General features: G+C 41.1%; 1 protein-coding gene across 1 annotated transcript in view; it reads right to left on the reverse strand.

The window, feature by feature from the left end:
* Window positions 1-15,287, reverse strand: part of SOAT1 (sterol O-acyltransferase 1) — an 85,170-nt gene extending 69,883 nt beyond the window's left edge. Inside the window, exon 1 of the mRNA XM_069065465.1 lies at window positions 15,080-15,287. The gene's annotated coding sequence lies outside the window, so the exon portion shown is untranslated. The remainder of the gene's footprint in view (window positions 1-15,079) is intronic.
* Between the last annotated feature and the right edge of the window lie 11,060 nt (window positions 15,288-26,347).

Here is a 26,347-nt window from a genome sequence, read left to right on the forward strand (position 1 = left end):
ATGATGAAAGTTTTGCAAATGACATGATGGAAGAGAGGCTTCTATCCTATTTCCTTACCTCTGGAATGGAACAGAAATTCAGAAGTAGACTTAAGACTTTCTACAACTGTTCCTAACCTATAAAAATTAAATTACATTGTGTAGACGCCTCAGTTTTAGGCTACATAGAAAGCAAAAATTATTCATTACATAGAAACACAATATGCTCTAATCTAGGCGAAACACAGGTGGAGGATCAGTAAGCAGTATAACAGAGGAGTAAAGCAGTAAGAAGTATTCTCTAACTAGAAGGACAGAACTGAAGAGTGGTGATGATGCAAAGAAATCTTCAATGAAATAACTCATCTACCATAAACCTTTGGAAGGGGAAGAGAAATGTATGTAGGGAGTTAAAGCTGGGAAAGAGTTTGGAACAGCTGCTGTGGAAAATATCTAGAACCAGTTAAGAGTAGGGAAGAAGACTGTCAACACTGAAGGGGCCATCTGAGGTTATATACCCCTGGATGAAATCATCATTTAATAAACTCTGTCCATTAATATTTAACAACCTAGAAACAGAAATCAGATGGTTGGGGGGAGAGATCAGGAACAGGAAATCAGAAATAACTGAAGATAAGGAGGAGTTTTAGAAGAAAAGAGAGTGAGAGCGAATCATTGACATATATACTAGCTGGGTAGGGATAAAGCTAAAGTGGGATTGGGGTCAAAGAACCACAGATCTACATAAACTAGAAAAGAGATTTAGGGAGTGATAGAGTGGGAAAAGTGCACAGACAAGGGGTTGTGGTTAAAGACTACAATATCAAAGTTCAGGATTAAAGAGGCGATACAATTCTGTGAGACTATGTTAAATTGACAGAAAATGAGACCAGAGAGGTGACTGGCTGAAGTAGATGGACCAGTCAAATGGTACGAATGGAAGAACAGTGACAGCCCACTAGCACATTGGATGTTCTAAGAAGGTCTTACAGAAAAACACATACAGTGACTACGTACAATGGGAAAGCATGAATTAAGGGTCTATTCCAGAAGAGTATCTTTACTGGTACACTACCCTCTCTTAGATACTGACTCCAAACACTGCTTCCAACCATCCTCTAATCCAAGATTCAAATCCTGCCTCAAATATTTACTAAGAACTGTATGGGGCAGCCAGGTAGCACAGCGAGTAAGAGCACCGGCTCCAGTGTCGGGGTGACCTGGATCAAATCCAGGCTCAGATACTCAGCACCACACCCAGAAATAATAACTGGCCGTGTAACCTTGAGCAAGTTACTTAACCCCAATTGCTTTAAAAAAAAAAAAAAAGAACTGTGTGACCCTACCTACATCATGTCTCCATTTTGTGCCTCACTTTCCTCATCCGTAAAATGAGGAAGTTGGACTTGATGGTTCTAAATCTACAATCCTATGACTGCTAAGCCCAGTCACCAAAGATAAATCCTAACTACCGTATAACACACCCTAAATGGGAATTTTAAATCTTAGGGTGGGGAAAGTACCAAAAACAAGAGACCCAGATCATATACCAAGGAACCCCCATCAGGATTGTACAATTTCACATCAACTGCTAAAAGTAAAGACAGCAATGATATATCAAAAGGTGAAGGAAAGGGGTTATACTTAAGAATAATTTATTCTACAAAGTATAATTCAACAATAAAAAAAAAAGGTGAAATTTAATAGAAGTAATGACTTCCAAGCATTCACCTGGAGAAAAATGGGCTGGGCAGAGTATTCAAAAGGCAAAACAGATTAAAGAAAGGAAAATAAATGGAAACGGGAGAAATTATGATCAAGTGTTTATATTCCCCAAAGGGGAGAAGGGAGGGAGGAAAGGAAGAAGAAAAAATGTAGGAAGCGGGGAAAAAATTACTTTTTATTGAATCAAGGGTTCGAAGAAAGACTATTCAAAAAAGGAGGCAAGATCTCATGTATCTCCTGATCAAATGAATTCCACAAGAGGTTTTAAAAATCAAATAAATAAAAGGACTATAAATAGAAATATAGTAAAGTAAGTAAGTGATTGGGTTGGGTTAGGGGAGGAGAAAGTGGTAGGAAAGGGAGGGTACAGTCAAGGAGGGTACTTTCTTGTTGTTCAGCCACATCCAACTCTTTGTGACCTCATGGATCATAGCAGGCCAGGCCCTTCTACCCTCCACTATCTAAAGTCTGTCCAAGTTTGTATTCATTGCTTCCATGACACTATCGGTCCATCTCATCCTCTGCTGTCCCCTTTTCCTTTCAATCTTTCCCAGCATCACACATCTTTCCCAACGGGTCCCATTTTCTCACTTTGCGGCCAAAATAAGTAAGCTGTTCCACTTCAATATTTGACTTTTCAGTGAATAGCCTGAATTAATTTAAGTACTGACTGATTTGACCTCCTTTGTTGTCCAAGGGACTATCAAAAGTCTTCTCTAGTACCACAATTTGAAAGTGTTAATTCTGCAGTATTCAGCTTTCCTCACAGCCCTACATAGCTACTAGAAAAAACACAGATTTGCCTATACAGACCTTTGTTGGCAAGATAATGTCTCTGCCTTTTAGTATCCTGTCCAGATTTGCCACAGCTTTCCTTCCAAGGAGAAAGCATCTTTTAACTTCATGGTCACAGTCACTATCTTCAGTGATTTTTAAGCCCAAGAACATAAAATCTGACACTTCCATTTCTTCTCCCTCTATCTGCCAGCAAGTAATGGGACCAGTTGCCAGGATCTTAGTTTTTTTTTTTAATATTAAGCTTCAAGCCAGTTTTCACATTCTCCTCTTTCATCAAGAGGCTTCTTAATTTCTCTCCACTTTCTGCATCAAAGTGGATGTATACTTTACATATCTGTCACTATTTCTCTTGGGAACTTTAATTCTAGCTTTTGACTCATCCACCCCGACATTCAGTGTGATGTACACTGCAGAGAAGTTAAATAAATAAGGTGACAATAGACAGCCTTGTCCTACTCCTTTCCGATCTCAAACCAATCAGTTCGTGTTCAGTTCTCACTACTGCTTCTTGGCCCACATATAGGCTCCTCAGGAGATGAGTAAGATGATCTGGTACTTCCATCTCTTTAAGGACTTGCCACATTTTGTTGTGATCCACATAGTCAAAGGCTGTACTATAGTTAATGAAGGCAAAATAGATGTTTTTCTGAACTCCCTTGCTTTCTCCATAATCCATCAAATGTTGACAATTTAGTGTCTAGTTCTTTTGCCTCTGAAAACCAGTCTACTCTTCCAGCCATTCTCAGGTCACATATTGCTAAAGCTTGGCTTGCAGAATCTTAAGCATAATATTAACCTTGCTGGCATGTGAAATAAGTGCAACTGTTCAGTAATTTGAACATTCTTTGACATTGTCCTTCTTCAGGATTGGAATGAAAACTGATCTTTTCCATTTCAGTGACTACTGTTGAGTTTCCCTAAATTTCCTGACATATCGAATGCAGCACTTTTAACAGCACCATTTTTTAGGATTAAAGCTGGAATTCCATCACCTCCACTATTCTTAGCAATGTTTCCTAAGGTCCACTTGACTTCATTCTCCAGAATGTCTGGCTCTAGATCAGTAACCACATCATCTTGGTTATCCGTGATCTTAAGATGTTTCTTGTATAGTTTTTCTGTATATTCTTGCTATCTCTTAATCTCTTCTTCTTCTGGAGAAAAGTGCAGTTTGTTTATCAAGAGGTCAAGGCAGGGAAAAAGAGGAAAGATGCATTATTTCAGGGGAGACGACCAAGTAGAGAACTAAGGGGTCAAGGTACTGGAGATCATAGTGTAGATAAAGAGTAGGATTTTGCAAGGGAAGGAAGAGGGAGAGGTGAAAAGTCAATAGACTGTAGTCAGATAAATGGATTTCAGAATTCTTGAACATCTATGGCTGAGGTGGGTGGAGAAAAAGCTCACGGAAAGTGAGTGAGGAAATGAGTGATTAAATTTTTCAAAAGTCAATATATATACTAAAATCTCCTAGTATAAAGGCCGGAGTAGGAGAGGGGAGAAAAATTGTGAGTACCAAACTCATGGAGGAAGGAGAGAGATCTGAAGATCTACAGATAACACTAGTTAGAGCTACAGTCTAGTGGATAACAAGTAGTGGTTTTATATCTCTAAAGAAAATAGAATACTAGGGTGGCTAGGTGGCACAGTGAATAGAGCACAAGCCCTGGAGTCGGGAGGACCTGAGTTCAAATCCAACCTCAGACACTTAACACAAAACTAGCCGTGTGACCAGGCGCAAGTCACTTAACCCCAATTGCCCTACCTTCCCCACTCCAAAATAGAAAGAAAGAAAATAGAATACTTAATGGAAATAAGAGATAAGAAATCTAATGAACATTATTTCCATATAAATTTTGTTTAGACTTTCGGCTTTCTAGAAGTAGAAGTTTATAAATGAAAGCTTGGGACTGGATATAAACAAAGATTAGTCTCTAGAGGTAATTATAAAAGGATTAAAGATCATCAAAAGGAGAAAAAATATATTTAATACAATATTCTTAGAATTTTAGGTATCATTTTCTGAGAAAAATTACAAGAGTTAAAAATGGCTATCTAGGGGCGGCTAGGTGGCACAGTGAATAGAGCACCAGCCCTGGAGTCAGGAGGATGTGGGTTCAAATTTGGCCTCAGACACTTAACACAAAAACTAGCCATGTGACGTTGGGCAAGTCACTTAACCCCAAATGGCCCTCCAAAAAAAAGTTTTAAAAAATGGCAATCTAGCCCAACTACTACATGAAAAAAAGTTCACTATATAATATGGTCTGACAAACTTGAAGAGACCTCCAATGAAAGGAAAAATCACAATCTCTCAAGGTAATGCATTCCACTTATGGATAAAATTTTCCAGATATTAATCCATATTTTGCTTCTTTTCATCTTCCACCCACTAATTCTACCCTCAGGGGTCAAGCAAATCTAATTCCTTTTCTATAAGACAGTCTTTCTAGTTGCATTTAAGACCACTTTCATGTCATTCCTTCCCCTACACCCAATTTTTCTCTTTTTCAGGCTAAACAGTCTCAGTTTCTTCAAGCAATGAACTCCATCCCCCATGGCTATCCTGGATGCCTTTTTGTGGACACTCAAAACTGATGCCTAAGACCTTACACAAGTTGTTGTTTGTCCTTCATTCTGGAAGAAGACCATAACATCAGGAAGGTGATGCCATGACTTGCAAGTGAATTTGATTTCAATGAGGGAGGCCTCCTCTGGAGCCGTCTGGGTCCAATGGCAAGATATAGATCAGGATGACTGGAAATGGCCCCTACAAAAGTACTCCAAAGGTGGTCTGCCCAGGGCAGGGTACAGGACGATCACCTCCTCCTTCAGGGATGCTTTGACTCTCCAAGAGCATTAAAGTACGTTAGTTTAGGTGTATATAGTACGTTGAGTTTTTAGTCCACTAAAGGCTTTAAATCTTTTTTAAACTAACTGTGCTACATCCATCTTGTTTTGACCGCAAATGTAAAATCACATTTAATCCTATCAAATTTCATTTTACTAAAACTCAATGGTTTTCTAACTTGATTCACATAATCTTAACTATGCCCTCTCAATTTTGCTTCAACTGTGAATTACTGATAAGCATGTCAACCAAGTCTTTATCTAAATAACTAATAAAAATGTTGCAGAATAATAGCTACTATGCTGATCATATATTATCTCATTGGATCTTATCTAACAGATATCGTTTATGGAATTATAAAATTTTGCAGCTAGAAGGGATCTCGGCTAGACATTTAATCCTACCCATACTCCCCAAAAGAATATCCCATTGTAATGTAATGCCAAAAGAAAGGCAACTTCCCAAGGTTCAGAATACCAGCATAGGTGCTCTCCATTTTATTCAGTAACAAACCCAGAACAGAGAAGATCAAAACATGACATCATTCAAAATACAGCATTTACTAAGTGTGATTAAATAATCTCCAAGTACTATCCCACCCCAGGACCTTCCAATCATTCAATCAATTACAAAGTCCCTGTTCTAAATAGTTCTCCACCCCAGGCTATACCTTAATTAAGTCCACCACAAAGCCCCTCTTCTCAAATGGAGATTAGTTTCCAAACGTAAGTAAACTACATTCATTTGTTCAACCACAGAACACAAAAAGGTCAAAAGTTTCCCCACCCCTGGATCACAATTGAATCTACCCCAGAGTTACATCAAGTTTAAACACAGCACTTAATACCCAAATGGAGCTCTTTTCTTCATCTTGACATGAGGCAAGTTCTCAGCAATCTTAGTTCCTGGGGAGACAAGGCTTAGCAAGGCCATAAGATACATTGCCAGTCCCTTCATGAATTCATCCTCTGTCTGTAGAACAGTCCTAGAACCCCTGAACACATTAGCAAAACCCTCTCCCAGGATTTCTGTAAACATACAACAAGAAAATCCTTCTTCAGGGCTTCTGAACCAACAGAAAGGCTCCCAGACCCCTGCAACAACAGCACTGTCCTTCACCAGTGGACAGTATTCACTCTGTCTGCAGGACAGTCTCCAGACCCCTGCAACAACAGCACTGTCCCTCACCAGTGGACAGTATTCACTCTCTGTCTGCAGGACAGTCTCAGGGCTTCTTAGCGAACAGCCAGGTTCCAGGACTTCTTCAACTAAAGGACTGTCTTTCACCAGTGGACAAATTTGGCAAAACAACATCAAAACAGACAAAGTACCAGCAAAACAGCCATGTCACCTCAGTCCTTGGCAGCTCAGGGGGCAGGTCTCAAAAGTCCAGGGCAATTCAAAGCGGCCACCAGCAATTCTCTTAGTCTCTCTCTCTCCACGAGGTGCTGCTTCCAAAAAAGATCTTCTGCCTCTCTCTTGTCTCTCCAAATCTACCCAGCTCCTCCCAGTTCAGGACTTTCTTTTCACATCAACAAGTCCATCCCACAGGTGGGATTAACAAACTCTGGGTTTTAACACAATCAATTTGAAAACCAAGCCAATACAGGGGAATCTTTAATTGCCATTACTATCACACCCATTAAACATACTCATGAGGATTCTTTTTAAGGCACAGATACAACTAGATGGTTGATGAAAGTCCCTTCCAATTCAATCAACAAGTATTTATGAATTGATAAACAAGTGCCAGGGACAGAAATACAAATGTAAGCCTACCTTCAAAGAGTTACACTATGGGGGATGCAACCTGTTCACAGATAAACACAGGATTTACACAAAATAAATACATAGTTTTTTGGGGGTAGGGATAGAGAATAAGACACTTAACAACTCAGAGAATCCAGAAATGCTTCCTGTAGTAGATAGTACATTGAGTTGAGTCTTAAGGGAAACTAGAGATCCCGAGAAGGAAGAACATTCCAGTCTGGCAAAGACAGAGACAGGAAACAGTATTATATGAAAGGGAGGGGGAGTAGGGAGAAGATGAGGGAACTTGAAGGGCAGCATTTACTAGAGGCAATGAAGAGCCACAGAGGCTTCTTGGGCAGGGGAGGGAAGGGGAATGGTCAGATCTATACTTAAGGAAAGCACTTTAGAATCAACCAATAAACATGTATTAAGCACCTACTATTTGCCAGGCACTGTGCCAAGGGTTGGGGATACAAAAAGGCAACACAGTCTGCCTCAAAGAGTTTACAATCTAATTGGGGAGACAATATAATGCGCAAACAAATATATACAAAGTAAGCTCTATACATGATAGATGAGAAATAGTTAACAGAGGGAAGGCACTAGAATTGAGAGGAGTGGGGAAAGATTTCCTATAGAAGGTGGCATCTGTGTGGAAAATGAACTTTAAAAATAGTTTTTAAGTAGTTACCATGCACCAGAAAGTGTGCTAAGTGCTAGGAACACAAATAAAAAAGCAAGACAATCCCCTACCCTTGAAAAGTTTACATTCCATCATGGGAAGACAAGTCATACAGAGATGAGAAAAGAAGAGTGCTGTCATGGGGCAACTGACTGACAATGCTGGCACACAGTAGGCACTTAATAAACGTTTATTGATTGACTGACAAACCCTATGGAGGAATGTCAATGCTGGGATCAAGAAGCAGAAGGAGGAAGGAGCCAGAGAGATCACCCAAGTATATTATATTGAACCTGAGCCAGTTAGTTATGGTGAGCTCTCACTAATCAGGAGTACAGGAACCCAGAATGGTCTGGAGAGGGGAAAAAGTTAGAGGAAAGGAAACCAATCAGAAAGCAGAAGCAGAAAAAATCATGAACTAGGATAGTGGCCACATGAGCAAAGAAGGGAACAGATGGAAAAGATAATGTAGAGGCAGAGTCAACAAACCTAGCAAATGCCTAGCTGTGGGGTTAAAGGAGAGATGGGTGAAAGCAGTAATTCACCGATTGCAAAGGTGGGTAACTAGGATAGTTCTCCCCTTGTTAAAAGAGGAAGGTGTGAAACAGGGGTAAAGTAGGGTAAAAGATACTGTATTTTATTTTGGACATTTGTGTTTCAGATGCTCATGGGGGCACCCAGAGATGGAAGCAATGTTTAGAGAAAGATGAGGCTGGAGATGCAGATCTGAGAGTCGTTTGCATAGAGATGACAGCTGAATTCATAGAAGCTGAGACCATCAAGAGATTAGACTTAATTTCTGTGATTCTGTAATATACTTAAAGCATTTCTCTTAGGTACTCATCTAATAACTTCATTTTAAAAAAGGGAAAGTCAGTTTTGTATACTCTTTCTTCATGAAGACTACTTCATTTCTGAGATTTCAAGAAAACTGCCAGACAGTAATGACAAACTCAATGGCAAAGTTTATTCAGCAAAATCTATTCTCTCCCCTGTCTGAAAATACTCTAGTCCCATAGTACTTCTCCTGTGCTCCATAAGCCTTGAAAGATCATCAAGAATGGTTCAGAAATGACATCTTTTGGTTTTCAGTACACTGGGATACAAACTGCTCCCTAAGCCTAATGACCAGAACTCATAAGGGAAGCTAATCTTCCTGATGATCTAGGCGAGGTTTTGAGTTCTTTACAACCCAAGGCCCACTGTCTTTGGCAAAAATATACAAAAAACAAACCAAAAAAAAAAAACTAAAGGAAAAGAAGAACTGAGCAGCTCTATCTTCTTTCCAATGTCCAACAACCCTCCCCTTCCAAGTAGTGATCCTTCTTTATTTGACCTTCCTCTTCACCTCCCCCATAGTTTTTCTTTTTCATTTCTTTAGCTCTCCTTATCAGCTTCAGAATACTCTGACCTCTAGGTCTCCTAAAACTATTCTTGTAAGATTTCCCAAGGAGTTTCCCTGGGAGGATCCACATCTATTCCAACAATCCTGACTTGGCTCAAAATATTTTTTTCAACTTCTTTTTAGGATAAACTTTAAAACCAACATCAAAAGACTTTTTCCAATTCCCAAGTCCCCCAATGCCTCTTAGCAGATGACTTCAACTCCTATTTTATCCAGACTGAAATAAAAAATAATTCTCAACTCCCCTTTTGCATACCCTAAAAGTTGTGATTTTAACCCACTCCTCTTCTCCAGCTATCTCAGAAGAAAAGGGGGCCCTGTTCTCCAAGGCTAAGCTCTTCTACCTGTGCAGCCTTATTCTATCTTCCTTCTCCAAAACCTCTAGCCAAGAATTACTATTCCTTTTCATCTTTAATCTCTTGATTTCATCTTCCATCTCCTCTATACTCTTAACTCCCTCTATGCTTACCAATGAGCTCACATTTCCCATGGCTAAGAAAGCAAACAAAACAAACAAAAAACCTTAATTCTGCTCTGCTCTTTTTTTAAAAAATGTATTTATTTTTACTTTTCAACTTCACTTCCATAAGATTTTGAGTTCCAAATTTTCTCCCCACCTCTCCCCTCCCCCTGACCTGAAGACAGGGTGTAATTTGATATAGGCTCTACATATATATTCATATTGAATCTATTTTCATATTAGTCATGTTATAAAGAAGAATTAGAACCAATGGGAGAAACCATGAGAAAGAAGAAATAATATGCTTCAATCTACATTCAGACTCCATACCTTTTTTTTTTTTCTGGATGTGAACAGCATTTTCCATGAATCCTTTTGGAGTTGTCTTGGATCCTTGCATTGATAAGAAGAAACTATCAAAGTCAGACATCTCTGCTCCCTCTTCTTTTCACAGACAAATTTCCTCAATACCCACTCTCTCTTACCTGACTCCAATTCAGTCTGGCTTATGTCCCCTCCACTCCATCAAACTCATTCTAAGGTCATCAGTGACACTGGCTCCTCATCCTCCCCTAAACATTTAATATTGTTTACTATCCCCTCCTTTGATACTCTCCTCCTGGATAACTACAACTGCCTGATGGTTGGCCTAGCTACTTTTATTCTCTCCCATCCATCTTCTACACAGCTGTCAAAATAGTCTTCCACAAGTACACATCTTACCATGTCATTTCCCCACACAAGAACCTTCTGTGGTTCTCTGCAATCTCTAGAATAAAGTACAAACTCATCAGCTTGGCTAATTAGCTTTTCATGTTGCCATCTCCATACCATGCAGTCTGAATATACTCCAGTCACCATCCTCATCCCCTTCCCACCAGTACCTTGGACTCTGCACCTAGAGTGGAAGCATCACCTCATCTTGCCCAGAACCAGATATCTAAACCACTTCCCACCATCTCCACACCACACAAACCATTCAACACCTTCCCCTGCTAATCTCTCCTTAGTATCTTCTGCCATAATTAAAACGTAAATGCCTTGTGGACAGGGCCTATCAGGTTTATGTAAGCACTTAGCAACTCAGCAGCATATAGTTTGGTACTTTAGTGATCTACCTAGCACTTCAGATCCCCCACAATCCAGTTCTAATCTAAATTTCCAGCCTTATTTCACTTTCATAAACTGTATTGTGTAACCAAACTGGACCATTTGTTCTCTAAATTCAACACTATATTAAATACATTCCCCTCCTTGCCTCCACCTTTCAGAGATCCCTGTCTTCTTTCAAAGTTCAACTCAGTTATTACCTTCTCCAAGAAGCCATTCTTAAAGCCCTCAGTTATTAAGCCTCCTTTTCCTCCTCAGATTAACAGGATTTACTTAAGAGTGTATGTGTGGTATCCACCTAGTAAAATGAAAGTTCTTAGAGGGCAGAGGTGGTGTAGTTTTGTCTATCTCCAGGGTCTATGACAAAGCCTTGCATAGAGTACAAATACTTGTTAAATCCAGAGAATGAATGATTAAGCAAGCTACCCACCACCTGTCAGAGACAGAGCACACCAGGAACAGAATGAGACAATTTTTAGGTACTGGACAATGTGTTTTGCTTGATGCTTACTTGTTACAAGGATTTTCTTTTTCTTTTTTTCCACTGGGGCACTGGGTAAGGAGGGTGTTAGAAGGGAGAATGGCAACTAGCAATACTGTTGCCAAAGAGAAGGCAAGAAAAGAGGGTCACTGAATCGGTTAAAAGAAAATGTACAGAGTCAAAAAGAAGGGTGTTCAGAATTAATGAACGAGACAAGATAACTTTGAAAGTAACATGTACAATCTACATTTTAAAATTAAAAAGCAAGGTATATATGAAGCAAGTCATGGTTCCACTGCCTTTCTCTGTTATTCTTTGTATATGGAAATGCTCTTTTTTTTTTTTTTGCCTTTTTGGAGGGCAATAGGGGTTAAGTAACTTGCCCAAGTTACAAGGCTAGTTTTTTTGTGTGGTTGTTAAAGTGTCTAAGGCTGGAACCAAACTCGGGTCCTCCTGACTCCAGGGCTGGCGCTTTACTCACTGCGCCACCTAGCCACCCCAAAATGTTCTTTTTTTGTTATTTAAGTACAGAATAAAGAAAAAGATTTTTGAAAATAAAAGGAGTGAAAAAAATGCAGCTGGAAGTCTCCCAACCATGGCAGCTAGAGGAATTAGGAATTCATGTTATCTGACCTCAACTGGGCCCTCACTGCATGCAGAAAGGCTTGTCTTATTACTACTTAATTGGTTCTTTCTTGCTCCTCACAGAAGCTACTCCAAAACTCCTTCCTTCCTCAAGCCTCCTACACCTCCTCTAAATTCTCAGCTGAAGACCTTGCCTCTTAATTTAATAAGAAAATTGAAACCATTTGATGTGAGTGCCCTCTGTAACGGCAAGCAAAGTATTTAGCACCTTGTGAACCAAAGTTCACATGTCTTTGAGCCTTGCCCTGATCATATCAAGTCTTTGTTAAGAAACAGAACTTGTGAACCTCTGTTGAACAGGGAGAAGTCCAGGCTGGGAGAGAGCAGAACTGAGAGCACACTTGTGGTGGATTTTGAGAAGGGAACATTTGTGATGCCAGCACTCTGCTTGTCTCTTCTGTGTTGATTTTTGTTTGTGATTTGTGTTGAGTTCTCAGACCTTGTTGGTGGGTCTGTGTTGATTTCACAGGCAGATAGCGAATTGATGATGGTACCTGCAATGTGGATGAATATTATTGTGGCTCTGTTCAGCTTTGTCTTCCCAGAAACAGGAACTGTGAAGGACTTGAGGTGGGCTGGACACTGTGAACTTCAGAGTGGAATGGGAACTGGATGAGGAACTGAACAAGGAGCTGAGAGCTGCCTGCCTGCCTTTGAATCCAGGCGACAGTTGGGTAGATTCAGGCAGGAGCTGGGACCATGGAAGAGGAAACACGGAATCTGAGAGCCAGCCTCGAGTCAAGATGAAAAGACCTCTTCTGACTGTGAAGATTATGATTTACTGTGACCTAGGGGTGGAGAACTTTGACCTTTTTACATTGTGTCCCTTAAGGAGGCCTGCTCCTTAAGGATGACTGAGTTAGGGACTTAACAAACATTACCTTTTGCTTAAAACTATTTGGCCACTTTAGCGATAAGCTGTTATGTCATAACATTGTGAATGCTGTACTTTGGTTTCTGTCAATGTTTTGTCTTAGTTTATTACTGAATAAATAGAGTTCACTATACTATGTGATCAGAGCCTGAAAGCTGCTCCTTTCAGAAGGCTTCACACCGCCTTCTCTCATTCTCTTCATCACTCATTCTCTTCATCATATCCTCCTCCCCACCCTCCTATCTATAGCCAACCCCTTCCTATGTGTTCACTTGAGCTTATTCCCTTGCATTTTACCAGGCAGATTGCATCCTCGATCATCCTCCCTCTCAATTCTCTGACTTGCAGCAACTGGCTCCTTCCCAACCCACTTCAAATATGTATAGGCCTCCCCATCCTTAAAACAAAACAAACAAAAACCCTTCACTAGATACAACTAACTGCTCAAACTATCATCCTAAATCTTTTCTCCCCTTTTCAGTCAAACTCTGAAAAAGTTGCCTACACGTTCTGCCTCCACTTCCTTTTCCCCCAACTTCTCGAAAATCTGGCTTCCCACTTCCCCACTCAATTAAAAACAGATCTCCCCAACTATCTCTTAATTATCAAAATCTGATTTTTTTTTTCCTCCTGGGTCCTAATCCTTTTTGCTTCTTCGTGATGCTATCCACCATCCTTATATTCTGGATGGAGACTCTCTCCTCTGGGGGTTTTCATGCCCCAACTCAAACTTTCCATCCTCACTGGACATTACTCCCCCTCTCACACTGTAATCTTGCCAAACCTGGCCTTTCCTCTCTGTCCCTCACTTACCACCCTCCATCGGTTCTATTCTTTGTACTTGTAAATACTTTGTATATCCAGAGTCTGGTATCAAGTATAGGTCCCTACCACTTGTTGATGAATAGATTTTTTAAGTTTAGTTTAAAATACCTTCAGTTTGTTTGCTCTTATAAGTTCTCAGACTTCTTTATGAAATACCCAAAGAGTTAAATAAGCATAGTTCAAGTATTGACAATAAGCTGGTATTCCCATATTGTGAGGGCAAACACTCCTTCCACAGCAAACAAAGGCCTCACCCTTGACATATATCTAAGTAATGCAACCATGGATATTTCCTCTTTTTAGAAACAATGTACACTTATTCTTTTTATAAGCCTAGCAGCTGGGATGGGAGCACCCATTAATAACTCCATTTACCCTTCTAAAGCCTTTTAGTCTTTACTTATTTACATTAGCATCAGACCTTAAAAGCAATAGATCCTGATTCCCCAGGTGAGTAATAAGTGATTGTGGCCAAGTCATTCACAGACACCTCATAACTTTGCTTCAACTTATAGAAACCCTGTTAGCTTCAAAGAACATAAATGAAAAAGAAAAACGAAAAAACGGGTGCTATTGTAACATACACACAGATGGTCATCAAATATTAACTCCTGCCAACTGTACTTAGCCTGTATTTATTTAATAGGAGCGTTCCTAGCCTCTCCCCAAGTTTTATACTTTTCATAGCCATAACCCTCCTGGTTTCCCTGAATGACTTCAAATCTCGGCCAAAATCTCATTTTTTTTTTTACAAGCTTTTCCCTAGCACCTTCACGCTTCCCTCTATTGATTATCTCCAATTTATGCCGCGGGTATCTTATTTATATAGTATGCCAATGCTGTTTCCCGCTTAGCTGAGCTTCTGGACAAAGCTTTTTTAAATCTTTTTTGGCCTTTCTCTGTATCCCCAAAACTTAAGTTTGCCCAACAGCACACGCTTAATCCACGCGTAACTTTTAAAACACTTTCTAGAAGTCCGTCGGCTACCACCGTGATTAAAATTTAACTGAGAAAAACCAAAAAAGGGGGTTTGGGTCTCCCTGGAAAGCCTCGGGAGCTCAGCCCCGTGCGGACCAACAGGCCTCCTGGCTCCCGACCTTCACCCACTTCGAGCGGGCGCGCGTGGGGGACCAAAGGGCTTTTGGAAATCCGGGTACGGCTCGGGTTTTTCCGCTTTTACGACGAACCTTCCTTCTCGGGATCAACTTTCCTTGGGGAGGGGGGGTCAGCTGACGCTGGGAGCGACCCCCGGGTTGGGGGTCCCGGCACGTGGCTGGGATTTAAAGCCCTGAGGGGCAGAGCGAACTTTCCCCGTCCGCCCCAGCTGGGGGTCGCTGCTCGTCTGGGCCGGGCCGCCGATCCCCTAGGGCTGGAGGCGGAGATAGGGACCGTGGCCGTGGTGCGGCCCCCCATCCCGCGGACCGGTGCAACGGGCAGGGCTCGGACCGCTGCCCGGCTGCCAAGGAGAGAAAGGGGAGCTAAGGGAGGCCCTCACCTGGGTAGCAGCGGCTTTCCCGGAGACAGCCAGAGAGCGAGCGTGGCTCCGCACTCAGCCGTCGGGTCCCCCCGAAGCGCGCGGAAGCCTCAGTGCACTCAGACACAGCCGACCCTGGGGCCAAGCTGATAAAGCACCCGAGACTACTCCCGGTCCTTCCCGCCCCCCGCCCCAGCACGCCGGCTGCCGTCCCTCTCCTGACGTCACGCTCGTGACGCAAGCGCTCCCCGCCCTGCCCATTGGTGAACCCTGAGGCCACTGGGTTCCGCCCTCCCCTCAGCAGCCAATCGGAGCCCTCAGTTTCTCCGGATGCCGCGGCTATCCTTGGCTTGTGGTTGCGCCGGGTTACCGAGAACACGTGAGCGCCGGGGCTCTTGGCACCTCGGGGCAATGGAGGTGGGCTCCAACTGGACTCCGCCCCACGGTCCCGGCCTTGGGAGAGTGGCGTGGACGTGTTTTCTGTTGCCTAGATGTGTCCTACGTCCTGCCCCGCTCTTGGACAGTCCAGCCGAGAGCTCTTCGGCCATGCGCGAGCCGCAGCTCGCACTGACCAGCCGAGGCCATCGGGCCCCATCCTCTGAAGCATCTATTATAGAGCTGTTCGGAGGGTGTGAATCAGCCCACTAGTGACCGAGGCCACGATGTCCGCCCGGCTTCCTCTGATAACCGCCGGCAAGCTTTCCTACTTCCATCTGTCTGCATCCCACGGGACAGCCCCGAGCTACGCGTGCCTTCTCTCCAGTAGACTCGTGTAGTTCCTCGAGGCCTCCACAAGGGGCCCCCCAACCCACGGGATGCCTTCCTCCGGCCATCCTGCAGAGCCCAAAGGAACCCATGGATGGATGGATGCACTTCCACGAGCCATCCGGTTCCCTGCTGCCAGCTACTTTCAGGACCATGCATCAGTCACATCTTTTACACCGGCTACCCTCCGATCAGCAGCAAATAAAAATGCTCTGCTTGGCACTCAAAGCCCTTTCCAACCCAGCCCTCTATTTTTCCCCTCTTAGGCTTCATGACCCATTCACCTCTTAGATCCAGTGACCCTGGCCTTCTGACCGTTCCATGGACAAGACATTCTATCCCTGGGCTCCAACCATTTTTCTGTCTTCCATATTGGGACTGCTCTGACTACCGACCTCCCTGACTTCCTTTAAGTCCCAATAAAAATCCAGCCTTCTATAGGAAGCCACCCTTAACTTCTCCTAATTCCAGTACATATCTTGTTTGTATATTGTCTCCCACATTATATTGTAAGCTCCTTGAGGGCAGGAATTGTCTTTTGCCTCATTTTGTATCCCCAGCTCTTAGTATGTGCCTGACATACAGTAGGCAGTTAATAAGTGTTTATTGATGGATTAACCAGAATAAAATATTGAAAGCTACTTCTGCTCCACTATATACCTCTCCACTGCTTTGAGTAAGCCTAATGCAGTGACAGGAGCTTTGGATTTGGAGTGAAGACCTGATTTCAAATTCACCCTCTACCACTTATTAGCTCTGTAACCTTGAGCAACACACTTATCCTTTCTGGAGGTAAAATGAGGTCATTGGAACTGTATATAGCCTTTAAGTTCCCCTCAGCTGTAAATCTGGGATCTTATGCTAGCTTTGTGCTTTTAAAAAAGGTTTCCTGCTCCTTGGTGAACTTACTATAATAATAATTGCTTACTTATATACAGGGTGTCCCAAAAGTCTTAGTATAGTTTTTTAAACACCTGTACATAGTGGACGTTTTAACTTGCTGAGAGCTTTTTTCCAATAAGGTTTCAAGTTAGGTAGTGCTGTCAAGGTATTATCCCCATTCTACAGATGATACTGAGGCTCACAGAATAAAGTGACTTGACCAGGATCCTAAAACTAGAGTGTTTTAGGGCTAGTTGAAGAATAGCCCTTAACTTCTTGATTAACTATTTAAATAGTAAAAGCTAGCATTTATAGAGGACCTTAAAGATTACAAAGTGCTTCACAAATATTTCATTTGATCCTCACAACAACCATGGGAGGTAGGGGCTATTATTATTTCCACTTTACAGATGATGAAATTGAGGGAGATAGAGGTTAAGTGACTTGCCTAGCATCACACAGTGTCTGAACTCAGGCCTTCCTGATGCCAAATGGTACCCTCTGTTCACTACATCATCTAATAGTATTTCTATTCCTCTGGTTGTTGCCTTTTCCAACACATTGAAACTTCTCCAGAATTTCAGATCTGCTATTCAAAAGATATTGTGGTTAAAATTATCACTCTACATGCTGCCAGATGGAAGACAGCAATATGAGTATCATTATCCACATTTTACAGGTGAGGAAACGGGTTCAGAATGGAGAAGTCATTTACTTCTAAAGATCATACAAATAAAATGTGTAGACAAAGATTTAAGTTGAGCACCTTTCCTACCACAGGAATCTGATTTGCTTAGATAACATAGAGTCCTATACAGGCCACTGTTGGAGTTTCAGAACCCATGTAACCCAACTGGCATGCAGCTTACTCATTTTCATATTTCATTGTAATTCTTATACACAGTAAAGTTTTCAGTAAATGTTTGCTGAATGGATGAATAAAACGAATGGTCAAATCCATTTATAAGGATGTAGTTGCCAAGAGAAGTGTGGGTGGAATTCAGAGATGGCAGAAAGTAAGCATGATTTTTTTTTGTCTCTACTCTCAGTGATTCAGTCAACTAGTATGCTTTGTCATAACTTGTTTCTCCACAGGCTAACTCTCTGCTCTAAATATGAGGGAGGCAGAAATCTGTAACATTTATTCCAGTTAAGCATGGTGTTCTGAAGGCTCATGTCAGGTTGCCATTATTGTCCCCTATTTAGCCATACGCACATATGTTCAGTAAGATATGTGGTGGGTACCATCACAGACATAAATATACTCCCAAGGACTTAGGCACAAGGAGACATCTCTAAATCCAAATTAATTATGCCAAGTGAGTAAATGTTAGAAGTTACTATCCTACACAGAAACTGGGTCAACTAGTACTGCATAATTTTTCCTGCAAAGGCACTGAATAACATTATGTGGGAGAAGCTGGTTGCTTCTTATTATAGCTACTTCAACAGGTTAGGGAGGTGGGCTGTCATTGTAGTTCAGTCACATCCTACTTTCTGTGATCCAATTTGGGGTTTTCTTGGCAAAGATACTGGAGTGGTTTGCCATTCTCTTCTCCATCTCATTTTACAGATGAGGAAACTGAGACAAAGAGGGTTAAATGATTTGCCCAGAGTCACACATCTACTAAGCATCTGAGGCTGGGTTTGAACTCTGGTCTTCCTGATTCCAGGGCCTGTGTTTTATCCACTGCTACACCTAATTACTCAAGGGAGGTATACATTTTCCTTAGTAGCAGAGGATAAATTTAATGTCCATAGTAGGCACTCAATAGATGATTATTGGTTATCTGAACATTTTTAGCCTACTGATAGTTTAAGTCCATATTAACATTATGAAACATAAATTTACTACCTGATTAACAAATCATATTTCTTTTTATTTGTTCTAAAGTCATTTCTGTCACATTTCAAGGAGTGTTCTTCCCCTACCCTCCAGTTCTTATGACCTAGATTTAATAAACAATCCTGCATTCATTTATATGCCCTTTGGGATTATACAGCCTCCAATCATTTTCCTTCTTAGACTTCTTTCCAAATTGAAGAGGTTTTATCATTTAAGATGATGATCAGCCTACATCAGCTTTTTCATTCACTTAAGCCCACGATTATACCCATTCTCTACAGCTGACCTGGTGACTAATACTCCTCTCTAGACTTTCTACAGTGTTTTATTTTTACACAGCAACCAAATATCTACATAGTTTTCCAGGTACCATTCCTGATGATGCCCAGGATTTTTGTATGACTTTATGATAAATATCTTCAGAGAATAGTCTTGATAACTCCACAATCCCTTTCTTAGGTTAAAAATATTGACTGAAAGCCCCCTATGCATAGCTTTCCCTCAAATGCTTTACCTTGCCCTGGACACTGAAGCACACTTCTCTCCCTTTTTTACCCATAAACAAACGCTTAAGACACAAACTTTTAAGATTTTCCAGTAGTTTCTTTCCCATCAGCTTGGTGATACAATGGATAAAACACTGGACCTGGAATCAAGAAGACTGGAGTTCAAATGTTACCCCAGACATTTAATAGGCAGGTAAATCTGGGACAAATCACTTGGAATCTGTCTGCTGTTTTCTTGTCTGTAAGATGGGGACAATAATAGCACCTACCTCTCAGGGTTATCGTAAGCATTAAAATGATATCTTTGTAAAGTGTTATATAAATGCTAGCTACTATAAATATAAATATTAGCCATCAAGTTGGTGTTCTCTTACCACTAAGACTGATCTCTGGAGATCATACTGTTTGCACTTCTCCATCAAAAGGGTATAAGCATTTTCTCTCCCCATTTAGGCAAAATGTCCTCTTCCACCCTTGCTGCACCACTCCCCACCCCCCAATTTCATGTTCATTCTTTCTGTTCCTCTTAGATGATCTTATAGAACCAAAACTCTTTGTTAAGTCTAAATCATATCCATTGGTAATTTTTGATAGCCTCAGTCAGGAGACACAGAACAATTTTTAAATTTGAACCTATTTTGTTAAAATGATTGTATAGTACATGAAAGGATTTTATTTTTATTTTATTCCTTTTTTAAAATATTTATTTGAGGGGCGGCCAGGTAGCACAGTGAGTAAGAGCACCGGGGCTCCAGTGTTGGGATGACTTGAGGATGGAATCCGGGCTCAGACACTTAGCACCCACCCAGAAACACCTGACCATGTAACTTTGAGCAAGTTACTTAACCCCAATTGCTTAGGGGCGGCCAGGTGGCTCAGCGAGTAAGAGCACCAGCCTCAGTGTTGGGATGACCTGGGGATGGAATCTGGGCTCAGATACTTAGCACCACACCCTGAAATAACTGGCTGTGTAACCTTGAGCAACTTACTTAACCTCGATTGCTTTAAAAAAAAAAAAAACTATTTATTTGATTATTTGTTTTTCTTGATGAAACAGAACTTATTGTTTGACTTTAAAGCACTTCAAAACTGGTCCCCTCCATCCTTGCCCTTTACTCCACTCCACCTACTCTGGAAGCCAGTGACAAAGGCCAGCCTGCTGTTGTTCTTCCCACAACTAACATGACTCTGTACATTTTCACTGGCTGTTCCCACATGCCTGGAATGCTCTTGCTCCTCACCTCTGCCTCCTACCTTCCTTTAAGTCTCATTTAAAATTCCACCTTTCTACAGGAAGCCTTTCCTGATCCTTCTTGGATGGTGAGTAGGGAACTATCATGCCTTCTCTATGAGATCACCTCCAATTTATCCTGTATATATCTTGTTTGTGAACAGTTATCTACATGCTTTTTCCACAATAAGATTGTGACCTCGTTGAAGGCCTTCCTTTGAATCCTTAGTACTTAGTACAATGCCTGGCATATAGTAAACACTTAATAAATGATAGTTGACTTGTTTGTTGATTATCATTCTTCCCAGATTCCCATTCTGAATTTTCCTATTTGTCAAAGGTCTCTTGGTCTCCTGGATTTGCAGCCTCAACTTTTCCCTCTCTCTCACCTTATGTAGCTAATCTGTTCCTAATTCATTCAGCAGTGTGCTGTAAATATTTAACAACCGACTCTTCCCCATTGTTAGGCACACATTTAAGTTGAATATGTATTAACATTTTTCTCCATCACTTTCTTAAGTCTAGACAATTGACAAATCAATAAATCAAGTCGTAATTTGTAGTATTTAGGGATTTCCAAAGTATAAATACTCACACTGCAAATTTAACAATCACCTTGATCAGCCATTTGCTACATACATGCTTATATATGTTTTATGGTGTCTTCTCTAAATAGAATATAGCTCCTTGAGAGCACAGACTGAGGTGATTCTGGTATGCCTCTGAAGTCAATCAACAAGCATTTATTAAGTGCTTACTATAAGCCAAATTGTGCAAATCTCTAGAAAATTTTAAAAAAAAAAAAGCTGAAGTAGTCCCTGTTCTCGAGGAGCTTACATTCTAGTGAAAGAGAAAATATGTATTTAAATAGGAATGTACAAGATGCATACAAAGTAAACAGAAGGCAGACTTTAGAGGGGAAGACACTGGCATCTGGGGGCACCAGGAAAGGGAGGATAACATTTTAGCCAAGACATGAAGGAAGCTAGAAATTCTAAATAGATTAAGGGGCAAAAGGAGAACATTCTAGTCAAGGGTAGCAGCCAGGGCATAGACCCAGAGGCAGCAGATGGAATGTCAAGCATGTGGGACAATAAAGTAGTTTAGTATGGCTGGATTGTACTGATTTCGAAGGGGATAAATGTGACACAGTGGATAGAGCACTAGCCCAGGAGTCAGGAAGACCCAAGTTCAAATCTGACCTCAGACACTTACTAGCTGCGTGACCCTGGGCAAGTCACTTCACCTTTTTTCCTCAGTTTCCTCCTCTGTAAAATGAGCTGGAGAAGGAAATGACAAATGGCTCCAGTATCTATGCCAAGAAAACCTCAAACGGGGTCACAAAAAGTCAGACTTCCTTGAAGACACTCAACAACAACAATGCGTAAGAAGACTGGAAAAGCAGGAGGGAGCCAGTTTATGAAGAGTTTAAGGTCTTATTGATTCTTCTTTCACAATCTCTCCCACCTCAGGCCCTTTTTCTCAAGTGATAGAGCTATTACCCTAGTTCAGGCTCCCATCACCTTTACCCAGATTATTGCAATAGCCTCCATTTCTCCTGACTCTCTCGACTACTTTAATGCCCCTTCCCTACCTCTCTTTTCTATTCTCTCCTGTTCTCTTGCCCTCTCCCATCAGAAAAACTCTATTAGTGTAAGTTTCTTGAGGTCAGGGACTGTCTTTCTTTTTTATTTGTCTTTAGCACAGTTGTTTTTCAGTAGTTCAATTATGTCCTACTCTTCAGTGACCCGTGGACCATAACATGACATTACTGTCTGTGGGGTTTTCTTGGCAAAGATACCGGAGTGATCTGTGCCGTTTCCTTCTCCAGTGGATTAAGGCAAACAAAGGTTAAGTGATTTGGACAGGGTCACACAGCTAATGAATCTGAGGTCTGATTTGAATTCAGATCTTCCTGATACCAAGTCCAACATTCTATCCACTAAGCCACCTTGCTTAGCAGAGTGTCTGGCATATAACACATGCTGCATCCAATTTAACTTAATCTCCTCATTCATATCCTGCCCCAAATCTCGCCACTTTCCAATCCATCCTCTGTATAGGTACCACAGTCATATTCTTCACAGGCAAGTTTAGTGGCCATTGACCATAGGCTGTTTTTTTTGGCATTTAAAGACCTTCCAGATTTGACTCAAGGCCACACCTTTCCAGGTTATTATGCATTATTCCCTTTGATCTACTCTAAAAGCAAACCAAGATGATTCTCTGTCCCTCACATACAATGATGCTCTTTGTTATCTCCAGGGGACTAGGTGCCAAATGCCTAGAATGCTCTATCTCCCTGTGGAATGTGCTTTCTCCTTGATTCAGGTTCCTAGAACCTCTAACTTCCTTCAATTCAAATGACACCTCCTCCCCAAGGTCCTTCCTCCTCTCTCAGCTGCAAGTGCCTCTCCACACACAATTGCCTTGTCTTTATTCTCTGTCTCTTTCTGTTTCCCTCTCTCATTTAGTCTGTTTCTGTTTCTCTACATATATATATATATATATATATATACACACACACACATAAATACATACATACATATATACCTCTCTTTCCCTCTTTCTCTCTCTATATATTATATATACATATATATCTATATATACATACACACACAAATATATATATACATAGATAGAACATTGTCTTCTCTAAATAGTATGTAAGCTCTTTGAGGGTACACACAGATCAATTTGAGTGATCAATTGAGTGATTTGAACTCAGATCTTCCTGCTTGCAAGTCTAACGCTTCATCTAGTACTTATCCACTGTACTATCTAGCTGCCTAGATAACAGAAAAGAGAAGACTTGAGAAGGATGGTATATGATAGTTATCTTCACTTATTTAAAGGGCTATCATGTGGAAGTGTGATAAGATTAACCATTCTGGAAAGCAATTTGGAACTTTGCCCCCAAAAGTAACTAAACAGTGCATACCCTTTAATCCAATAATACCACTACTAGGCCTATACCTCAAAGATATCAAAGAAAGAAGAGAAAGGGCTATATCTACAAAAATATTTATAGCAGCTCTTTTTGCAGTGACAAAGAAATGGTAACCAAGGGGGTGCCAATCAAAGAATATTTTAACAAATCATGGTATATAAATTAATGGAATATTATTGTGCACTTTTTCTTTTAAATTTGGGAAGTAGAAGGCAGGGTTAAGGGTGATAGAAGACTATAGAAGGAACCACGGACAAGCAAGATAGCTTTCAAAGATGAGTGTTGAATTTATTATATACTTACCAAAAAAGACAGGTTCTGTGTAACAGTCATAGTTTCACATATGACCCTTTCCTTCCCTTCTATAATGTATATAGAAACACTAATTGTTGTTTAGAATTTTTTAAAAAGAAAAGGAAAAAAAGAAAAAAATTTCAGAGAGAGAAGATAGATAGAGAGAGAGAGAGAGAGAGAGAGAGAGAGAGAGAGAGAGAGAGAGAGAGAGAGAGAGAGAGAGAGAGATTAGATTCAGTTTTCTTAACTCCAGCAGGGAAAACTAGAAATATTATGTTATAGTTGCAAAGAAAGAAAGAAATTTCACCTAAAGATAATGGAAAACTTGTGAATAATTAACACTTCTTCAAAGTGAAATTGGCTGCCACAGAGGTGGTAGGTTCCCCTTCACTAAATGTTTTCAAGGAGAAACTGAATGATCAGCCTAACATTAGGAATTGAACTGAAATTACTTAATGTATTATGGGTGCATAATAAATATGTATAAAACACTATTAAGCAATAATTAATTCACCAGCCTGCTGTCAGCTGGAAAATAATTCATTCATCCTTTGCTTAATTTTAAACTGATGCAATGTTGATATGAAACAACAAAGCAGGTTCTCTGACTTCCAGGTCAAAAGACAGATTTGTGCAAACCCAAAGAGGGTAATGGATAAGTCTTTTGTTTGTATATATGGGATGTGGTTGGGTGGATAATGCCTGTCCTTCTCATAGTCATGACGGAGGAGTGCACATGTGGTTCTTCAACTCCTACATTCCCCAAGTACATTTAAGTGCATGGCAGGTAAGGATGGGAGGACCCTTTCCTTGTTCATCACTAGGTATTTTTCTGCCCAGATAGCTATTGTCCTGTACCTCAGAAGTGATAAAATCAGTGATTTTATAGGAAAACTGCTTACAAGGGAAAGACTTTTTTTTTCATTGAGAATAGACTTAACTTAAAAAAAGAATGTGGGGGTGGCCAGGTATCACAGTGAGTAAGAGCACTGGCCCTAGTGTCAGGATGACCTGGGATCGAATCCAGGCTCAGACACTTAGCACCCACCCAGAAACACCTAGCTGTGTAACCTTAAGCAAGTTACTTAACCCCAATTGCTTTAAAAAAAAAAAAGAATGTGGGTTGAGGAGTTCATTTCTGGTCATTGATTTCTTACCTTTCTCAGATTTAATTCCCTGGGATCAAATGAGATAATATTTGTAAAGTGTTTAGCACAATGTCTGCCACAGAGCAGGACTCACATAAATGCTTATTCCCTTCCCTTCCTGACCCTCCCCTTAGTAACTTCAGATGAAATCTCTAAGAATGAAACTTTAGAGATAATTTAATACAATCCCTTGCAAAAAATTAGAGCCTATAGAATCTGAATGACTTCCTTAAGATAAAATAGGGCATAGAGTAGCAGGATCAGGATTCAAACAAAGGTACTCTGCATCCAGATACAAAAGTGGACTATGCTTGTTCTGAATTGTTATGTTTTTACTTTGGTAAATTTTTTAGTATAAAATTTCAACGTAGCATTGCCTAATGTGTGTACAGCCGAACCATGTAGGGATAAATAAAGAAGATGAAGGTACTCCCAGGCTTTGAAGAGTTAATAATGTAGGTGGTCAGAACTGTCACACCACAAACTGAGAACAGTAAGTGAGTGTTTAATAACATGTGTATGAAATATAAGTCTGTTTTAGGCAATACTATAGGAGGAAGTGAAAAACTAAAATAGAAAAATAGAAAAAAAAATCCAAAAAACCCAAACCAAAGAGTAGAACATTATCCTGAAACAGTGATTGAATCTAGGAAAGTCCCAGGAAAGAATGAATCCCAGGTCCTGAGGTCTAAATGATCCCATCCTTTGATGATGCCAGATCTTTGTGATTCTCTCCTTGTAAAAAGATGGCCATAAGCAGAAGCAACACCAAGAAGATTCGGGCTACAACAAAGATGGCGGCACTTCCTTCACTGTCCCTGATCCTCATCACAAGTCTGGGAGAACTGCGCTGTACTCCTACTCACTTAAGAATGTTCCCTGGCCCACATGCTCTTCCTCCTTGGGAGCCCCATGCTAGTAGGAAGGATTCAAAATCTTTGCTCCTGAGAGGGCTATCTCTTTCTTATATGAGTCTTACTAGACACTTTCAATTCTTTGTTGCCAGAAATCAAACCGCCTTCCCTTTAACCTCCAGGCCCTCCCCAGGAAGACATTATCAAACAATTTCTGGGCATTATATTGGCAGCAATGTGAAGGGGTCAGTCAGTTTTACTTTATGGTAAGCAGTGGATTACAGCAGTCTGGCTACTACTGCATGTACCAGTGCCCACAGTTTTGTCACTGGGTGGTCCATTGTTGTCTTTGGCCACTGGGGCCTGTGTTTCTGCCCATTGCCCCCCACCAGGCTCAGATGCTGCCCCCTGTTCTGGGCAGGAAAATGGCCACTGCTAGAACTTGAACCCTTCTGCCTTGTGAGAAGACAGAGTATTGTTTAGGCCTGGGTATAACTGCACTGCTATTATGGACCCCAGCCTCTGCCTCTACGAGGCAGACCTATGTAGGAGGTCGCTACAAGGCTAGGTGGCCATTGGCCTTCTGTGCATGGCAGAAGTGCTATGGGTGCTACTATTGGTAGGGTCTGACTGTGCCATCCAGTGGTAGGGAGAAGATACAGAGCAGCAAGACACTTCTAAGTCAGTACCTGTGCTCCATCTGTCATGAGCTCTGTACTCTTCAGGGACTACTTACTAGAAGTTCCAGAGAGACAGAGATAGATAAGGAGAGGAAGAGACAGAGACAGAGACAGAGTGAGATAGAGACACAGA

This window comes from Petaurus breviceps, unplaced genomic scaffold, assembly GCF_028583685.1.
Source record: "Petaurus breviceps papuanus isolate PSGF00001 unplaced genomic scaffold, PetGlider_PUasm1.0 90692, whole genome shotgun sequence".
NCBI lineage: Eukaryota > Metazoa > Chordata > Mammalia > Diprotodontia > Petauridae > Petaurus > Petaurus breviceps.